This window comes from Hordeum vulgare, chromosome 5H, assembly GCF_904849725.1.
Source record: "Hordeum vulgare subsp. vulgare chromosome 5H, MorexV3_pseudomolecules_assembly, whole genome shotgun sequence".
NCBI classification, from domain to species: Eukaryota; Viridiplantae; Streptophyta; class Magnoliopsida; order Poales; family Poaceae; genus Hordeum; species Hordeum vulgare.
This window is the reverse complement of record NC_058522.1, coordinates 217,900,114-217,907,095: the sequence shown is the minus strand read 5'-3', so window position 1 is coordinate 217,907,095 and position 6,982 is coordinate 217,900,114. Positions and strand designations below refer to the sequence as shown.

At 43.1% G+C, this 6,982-nt stretch overlaps 1 long non-coding RNA gene across 1 annotated transcript; it reads left to right on the top strand.

Moving 5' to 3' along the window:
* Positions 1 to 658: 658 nt before the first annotated feature.
* On the top strand, positions 659 to 1,403 carry LOC123397956. Its single transcript, XR_006610052.1, has 2 exons — positions 659 to 1,049; positions 1,173 to 1,403. It is a non-coding gene; the product is annotated as an uncharacterized LOC123397956 (long non-coding RNA).
* The last annotated feature ends 5,579 nt before the right edge of the window (positions 1,404 to 6,982 follow it).

Below are 6,982 nucleotides of genomic sequence, written 5' to 3'. Positions count from 1 at the left end.
TCAAGCATCACAAGCATTCACAAAAAATTTAATTGGTCCTAATTTTTCAAATAAGTTAGTTAGTCAGGAAAGCTAAACACAGGGTGTTACAAGCCATAACTGCCAAAACCGCCACTCAACTAAAATTGGGAAAAGGAAAAAAATATATCTTGTCAAGTAGTCTAATCACCTCCCCTCTAGACATACATTCGATGCTACATCATCACCGACACTTTTTTGTCCCAAACCGTACCGACACATAGTATGTGAGATTTAGATAACCACATGACATATTATCCATCGACAGTACTCCATAGAACAACCGACGTAATTTCTGTCGGTAGATGGTGTATTTTGTGATGGACCGTGGGTCGCCGGTTTGTGGGAATAGTAGAAGTGTCAGCGTTATTCACCTCTGGCCACACCCGAAAATAGGCGCCAAAAAAGAGCCATCCACGTGCCATGCAAGCAGAAAAAAGAGCCATCCGCGCTCTATCTTCCGAGAAAAAAAGGCACGCGGAAAACCGTCTATCCCAAATCCCCAACTCTCTCACCCCCGAGCCCGCGACCTAGACACCCATAGCGCCGCCGCCCAACCCACAGCGCCGCCGCCATGCCCCGATACTGCCGCCACCCCGAACCACCATGCTACCGCCCTGACCCACCCTGCCGCCGCCCAGACACAACGCGCCAACGACCCAACCCACCGTGCCGCTGTCTCAACTGCGTCGCCGCGCCGACTAACCGTGCCACCCCTCTGGCCGACTGCTCCACCGCCCCATCACGTCCTACACAACGTCGTCCGCCACAGGCCGCTATGCACCACACTTTCAAATTAGGAGCAACGATGCCAAATCCCTATAGCATGTTGCGCACCACCCTTTCAGGAGCAGCATCGTCGTCCTCCTCGCCACGAGTGGCAACACTGTTTGTTGTGCCAAGGAGCAGCACTGCCATCCCAGGCCACTCACAAGGAGAAGCAGCCGAGCAGTCAGCTGATTTTTAGTTGCAACAACGCCGTTTGCTGCACCGACCACCACCACTTGCAAGGATCCACCTCCACGGTTTGTGTAAGTTACAGACTTTCAGCTACTTGTTGTTCATTTTGACCATGTTTTAGGAGCTCAATGTCCATGTTTTATGTCTTTTTTCTATTTGATATGCATGTTCATAGTGAATTCCTATTTTTGCAGCAGCATCAATATTCCGAATCTCTACATTTTAGTTAGTATTGTGTGAATCCTTTGTGAAGGTGCAATCATCATGGACAAAAGGTGGATGGATGAGCGTAGGTATAACACAAAATTTTAGCGGTTATAGGGTGCTTAGCAATTATTTAACTACATCTGATCTGATGCATATGTATATTTATATAACATGTAGGCACATAAATGTGTATCTGGAAGGGGTTGAAAAATTCTTAAGCTTTGCATTTAGTAATTCATCCGAAGACAAAATATTATATCCTTGTAAGAACTGTTCAATCTCATATTGGAATGATGAAACAGAGGTGCATGAGCATCTGGTATATGAAGGGTTTTTCCATGGATATAAAACTTGGATTATTCATGGAGAATCTAGTTCTTATTTCTTGAATGTTCCCAACGCTCATGAGAATGAGGTTGAGGATGAGTAACGTGAAGAGGATGGCATTTCTGATTGGCTTCAAGACATAGGGGGTGGTTTAGACACGTAGGGGGACTTCAAAGATGACATAGTTTCTAAGCAGACATATGCATATTTAGAAGCTCTTCAAAAGTTACAAAATGACTCTCATCAAGAGCTATATCCTGGGTGTAAGGTGTTCTCAAAACTATGTTTCATAATTAGACCACTTCATGTCTAATTGCTTGATTGATGGTCAGATAAAAGTTTTAACCTGCTGCTAGATCTACTTAATAATGCTTTTCATGAAGGGTCCTCACTAGCGAAGAACTATAATGAAGCTAAGAAACCGCTGAAATGCCTAGACTTGGATAGGTTAGTATTCATGCATGTGAACATGATTGCATCCTCTTCTGGAAAAACCATGACAAGGCTCCTGTTTGTTCAATATGCAATACTTCACGATGGAAATCGGAAAAGAAGAGTATAGATGGGAAACGTGTCCACTCATGAGGAGCACTGGCCCGGGGGTTGATTAATTATCCTAGGGGTAGCTATTCCCTATGCTTTTTAATTATTAAGTTGTTAGCAAATGGAGTACCAAAGTTGGGTCTTGCGAGACAAGTTTTGAACCAAAATGATTTATCAAGGGGGTCTCCATAATAACCCCATGCGTGTTAGGAGCACTGAATATGGAACATAAAAGTGGTAATCGAAACTAGGGCGACAAAAGCGGAACAAAACACTGAGTAAATGGCCAAGCCTTACGCCTTTACCAAGTATATATGTGCATGAAATTAAAGAGCAGTAATAGGATGATATTCAAAAGGTCCATGTTAACACATGGATCAACCCGCACCTGCAACTAGCAATGGTATAAGATGGTTTGAGCAAGCGCTAACTTAGCCAATCAATGTTTTCTACAATTTGGAGGGTTAGAGGATTTTCATGGAAATGTTTCGAGGCTTGATATTTAGCTGGTAGGAAGCGATAAATAGCAAAGGAAACAACACATCAAAGCATAACTAAATTAGAAACAATATCAAGGTCACGATCATCTTGCGTGACACTTGTTCTAAGGGATAAAGCTCTTGCTATTCAGGAACATTCTCAACGGGCTCCTCCTCCTCATTCTTAGCACTCGATGCTACCCAAATAAAAATACACATCCACATGAACACACAACAAGGCACAATGCTTCAGAGAATATGATGCATGAGTCATATTTCTCATGCATTATGAGCGTAGGTATGAAAGAAGCATGACAATGATACACTAGTCATATTTCTCATGCATTTATTTAGTTGTTACCATTCTGTACATAAGCTCAAGATTAATTATTTGGGAATGCATGAAAATAGAAAAAATGGATGCATCACGATAAAACAATACAAATGCATACAAAGAACATCGCAAACCGAGTTACCGATCTCTTGGAAATAGAATTTGTGAGAGGCTATGGGAAATTTCTTGGCAGTCCAAGTATGTCACTGGATTGGGCACAAAATTCTAGGTGATATAGACCTAAAGTATGTGCAAAATCAAAGGAGCACAACTCACACAAGGCACCAAACAATTGAACACCCAATCTGCCCACAACCAGCAACATACCACTTTGATCATGTTAGAACTAGCAACTACATCCACCCATCAAGTTCAAACAAGACATGAATATGAAGCTATCAAAGAGTAAAATAACACCTAACTAACAACAACCTGTATATCTCCATGGATCAATGGAAATGAAGCTCATAACATGGAAAAATATATATCAGATTAGGACTTAGTGAAATTCTCAGTTTTACACTAGCAGTTTTAACATGATGGCATGTTTGTAGCAATAAAAATCTACCCTACAACAACTTCAATGGCATGAAACTTAATAGGGTGATATAGGGCAACAACTACAGTAAATTGCTCCCACTAAACATGAGCTAAAACTGCACAGAATTCATGGTTGCATCCTGTAAACGTGGCACGATAATAATAGCAGATTCTAAGACGTAGTGAAATTTCACAAAGTGAATTCACAACAATTTACATCAATATGGCATGTTTGACACGACGAATAGCTAAGACGCAAAACCTATTTGCAAGGTGATGGCACCATTTGACACAGGGAAACAAGCTCTTTAAATTACACCAAAGAACCAACACAAAGAAGTTGTAGATACATGGCAATCATCATGGCAACACAACAACTCTAAATAGTTTTCACACTTAGTCATATGTCAACATATCTCAAAAATAGCATTATTGGTATGGCATGTTGATAGCAAGAAACCCTACAAATACACAAGCTTTTCGTGGTATTGAAAAATACGAGGGGCTAGTACTCCCTACACGCTACAACTTTCATGTTCATGAGTTCTTTAAAGGGTGTAAGAATTAATTCATACAAAATCAACAAAATGGCATCAGGGCTAATGCCACCATCTGATTCCTGGGATTTTCTACCCCAAAATCATATATCACAAGCCTATGTTACTGTAGAAAAATCTGCCACGAACATAAAACGAAAATGCACACACCTAGTTATAACATAGGCATATGGCAAATTTGGCATGTCCATATTTGGGCTCTGCCAAAAATGGCATTGCCAGATTTGGCGATGGCCAAAAATAGCAGCTTCTCGAAAACACACCTAACAGACAAAATAAAACTAAAAAAAAAGTAGTGAGGATGCATTAATTCACAGGAAAGACACGAGGGCTCAGAGGGGGGTGGCGATCGAACCCGAAACCTCTTGGTCATCCTACTAGCACGGTACCACTGCGCCACTGTTGTTGCACTTAATAGGGTGATATAGGGCAACAACTACTGCAAATCACTCCCACTAAGCATGAGCTAAAACTGCATAGAATTCATGGTTGCATCTTTTAAACGTGGCACACTAATAATAGCACATTCTAAGACGTAGTGAAATTTCACAGAGTGAATTCACAACAATTTACATCAACATGGCATGTTTGACACGATGAATAGCTAAGACGTAAAGCCTATTTGGCAAGGTGATGGCACCATTTGACACAGGGAAACAAGCTCTTTAAATTACACCAAAGAACCAACACAAAGAACTTGTAGATACATGGCAATCATCATGGCAAGACAACAACTTGAAATAGTTTTCACACTTACTCATATGTCAACATATCTCAAAAACAACATTATTAGTATGGCATGTCGAGAGCAAGAAACCCCACAAATACACAAGCTTTTCATGGTATTGAAAAATACGAGGGGCTAGTACTTCCTACACACTACAACTTTCATGTTCATAAGTTCTCCAAAGGGTGCAAGATCAGGGATAATGCTACCATTTGATTCCTGGGACTTTCTACCCCAAAATCATATATCACAAGCCTATGTTACTGTAGAAAAATCTGCCACGAACATAAAACGAAAATGCACACACCTAGTTATAACATAGGCATATGGCAAATTTGGCATGTCCATATTTGGGCTCTGCCAAAAATGGCATTGCCAGATTTGGCGATGGCCAAAAACAGCAGCTTCTCGAAAACACACCTAGCAGACAAAATAAAACTAAAACAAAAAAGTAGTGAGGATGCATTAATTCACACGAAAGACACGAGGGCTCAGAAGGGGGTGGCGATCGAACCCGAAACCTCTTGGTCATCCTACTAGCACGGTACCACTGCGCCACTATTGTTGCACTTAATAGGGTGATATAGGGCAACAACTACTGCAAATCACTCCCACTAAGCATGAGCTAAAACTGCACAGAATTCATGGTTGCATCCTTTAAACGTGGCACGATAATAATAGCACATTCTAAGACGTAGTCAAATTTCACAGAGTGAATTCACAACAATTTACATCAACATGGCATGTTTGACACGATGAATAGCTAAGACGTAAAGCTAATTTGGCAAGGTGATGGCACCATTTGACACAGGGAAACAAGCTCTTTAAATTACACCAAAGAACCAACACAAAGAACTTGTAGATACATGGCAATCATCATGGCAACACAACAACTTGAAATAGTTTTCACAATTACTCATGTGTCAACATATCTCAAAAACAACATTATTGGTATGGCATGTCGAGAGCAAGAAACCCCACAAATAGACAAGCTTTTCATGGTATTGAAAAATACGAGGGGCTAGTACTCCCTACACACTACAACTTTCATGTTCATAAGTTCTCCAAAGGGTGCAACATCAGGGTTAATGCCACCATTTGATTCCTAGGACATTCTACCCCAAAATCATACTCCCTCCGTCCGAAAATAGTTGTCTTCGAAATGAATGTATCTAGACTTATTTTAGTTATAGATACATCCATTTTATTTATTTCTAGGACAAGTATTTCCGGACGAAGGGAGTATATCACAAGCCTATGTTACCGTAGAAAAATCTGCCACGAACATAAAACGAAAATGCACACACCTAGTTATAACATAGGCATATGGCAAATTTGGCATGTCCATATTTGGGCTCTGCCAAAAATGGCATTGCCAGATTTGGCGATGGCCAAAAACAGCAGCTTCTCGAAAACACACCTAACAGTCAAAATAAAACTAAAACAAAATAACAAGTGGGGGTTCCATTCTTATATCTGCGAAGAGCTACGATGCGCGGCTGCGGGGGCCTCGAGCCCGAGCTCGAGTGGCTCGGCCATGGCAACAGAGGCTAGGACGAGGGACGAAGCGGGGCTTGCACGCGAGAGCGGTAGAGAGCTGAGGGGCTACGGATGCGGATGCCCCTGCTGGAACAGTGGAGCAGCGGAAATGAAGCAAGAAAGCCGAGGCTTTCCCTCTAAAGAACTTCTTCAGAAGTTCGTCGGAGCGCGGGGAACACGATGGAGAGGTGAGTGCGATGGCGTCTACGAGGAGCTAGCGATGCGGGAAAGGCCGGGGATGGGAGAGCTGCTCACCCACTGCCTTCTCGACACGAGGATGATGCCGAAAGCGAGTAGAATCGACGGCAGGGACCTTCCGACCTCCGGCGTGCTTGGGGCGGAGAAGATCCGAAGCGGGAGCTAGACCAGCGGAGATGAGCTCAGCCTTGACGTTCCCTCGCCAGCGTAGAGGAATAAGAGGGTGACGCGGATGCAAACAACTCGATGGCGACGGCTCGGGAGCGGGCTCAAAGGCTGCTGGGGATGGGGCACACTTTGTTCCACTCGACCTCTTGGGGCTGGAACACGAGGGGAGGGGAGATGCCCCTGGGTGGTGCTGGAATCGAGAAACCCTAGGGCTCATGCACGGACGTCGAGCATGAATAGAGGGGAACGAGACGGGATGGCCTCGTCATCTGTGAGGCGCTTCACGGTGCGCAATCTTTTCTCCTGCTGTAGGAGGAAGATGCTGTCTAGAGGGAGCAGGAGGGTGTTCGGACGAACCGGGACAGAATGGGGTTGCGCTGCGCTG